The sequence below is a fragment of the Buceros rhinoceros genome, unplaced genomic scaffold, assembly GCF_000710305.1.
Source record: "Buceros rhinoceros silvestris isolate BGI_N320 unplaced genomic scaffold, ASM71030v1 scaffold47061, whole genome shotgun sequence".
Taxonomy (NCBI): Eukaryota; Metazoa; Chordata; class Aves; order Bucerotiformes; family Bucerotidae; genus Buceros; species Buceros rhinoceros.
In genome coordinates, this window is record NW_010396871.1 from 60 (window position 1) to 1684 (window position 1625).

Here is a 1625-nt window from a genome sequence, read left to right on the forward strand (position 1 = left end):
ACTCTCTGGCCAGCAGGGCAGTGCCCCGTCACCTTGCTGGGGTCGAAGGCGTAAGCCCCCCCCACCCTTCGGTGATAAAGCAGCCAGCTGGGCTCACAGGTGTCCCTGCAGCAAGACCCCTCTCGAGAGGAGCGGGACATCCCCCTCTCCCAGCACTGTGCCGTCACATCCTGCTGGTGCTTCACCCTCCAACACCAAGTATATTTTCCTGGTCCTGACGTGCTGGAATCCCTCAGACAACCCGAGGATCTCTTGCCTTACCCATGGCTCCACGAAGCCCCCTGCCCTCCCCAGTCCCTCAAAGTCCTGGCAAAGGCTGAATCTGTGCATTTCCCTCAAAGGATGATCTGGTTTGTAAATACCAGTGGAGGCATTTACAAACACTGACTTATTTACTAAACACACAGAAGACAACTAAACTTTCCAGATGACTGCTCCTCACAGACCTGTAGGCCTCCTCAGTTTCACTAAACAAGAGATGACATCACTGAAAAAATTAATCAGTGACGGTTTGGTGGCTTTTCTGCCGCACAAGCTGATCCTGTCCTGATTCCCTGAGCCCCCCACAGGTCTGTTAGCCCACAGCTGTCAGCCAGGAACCGTGAAGACTTCGACAACAGGAGGTTTGCATCATTACATGCCACGAACACAAAACCGTCAGCCTTGTAGGCGAGGCGCCCTCCCTGCCCGAGGCCAGCTGCTCCATCCCTCCACCCGCTCCTCCTCTTCATCTGCCCGCGGGAGCTGCTGTCCGCAGGGCACCCTTGGTCCCAGCTTTTGTGCCAGCCCAGTGGGTGCTGGAGGCTGCCAGGCACTGCAGCACCCAGTGCTGGGATCAGCGCGGGGCAGCGGCTGTTTGAACACACAGAAACAGCCTCACTGGCGCGGTGATGTCAGAGACCCCGAGACGGGTTACACGAGTTACAGACTCCAGTGACACAGAGGGAAAATGGCTTTTTCTGCGACCTACCCAACCAGTTGTAATTCTATCGCTACTCCAGCCCCTGAGAGTGCGTGTCTGGGAAGAGTCTATCACAGATTGCCGCTCGAGATGGAACTCCAGCAGAAACCCGCTGCTATGGCACGGTTTTCCAATAGGCACCTCAGAGAGAAGGGGAATACGGGCTGTATTTTCACGTGCGGAAGAGTGGTACAAGCAGAACACTCACAAGGCAGCTTTCCCTTCCCATGGGAATATTTCAGAGCTGCTGGAGCCTGCCTGGGACGTTAATCCTGCGTCCCCGAAGGCCGGCGCCAATGCGGCACCAGGAATGGCGAGCATCCCTTATTATTAGCCAAAGCGGGGACGCTCCTACGGCAGATGGGCAGGAAAACAGAGGGCTGTGCTATCAACAGCCGGAGGACAGCCTGCGTCCCAGGGCTGGAAGAGGAGGGACAGTGCCCAGCACCCGCGCTGTTAGCCCAGAAATGCTGCTGGTTTAACTGGGGGCTGCTGGGATCCCTGCCCCTCCACAGCCAGCCTCCCTGGGCAGCAGCCACAGGGCCCAGATCCGACTACACCCCCTCCTGCTGCCTGAGAGCAGCACAGGGAGGGCTGGCATCACCCGACGGGCACCAGCACGCTGCACCCAGAGCCGGCAGCTGGCTGGGTGCAAGGGACACAC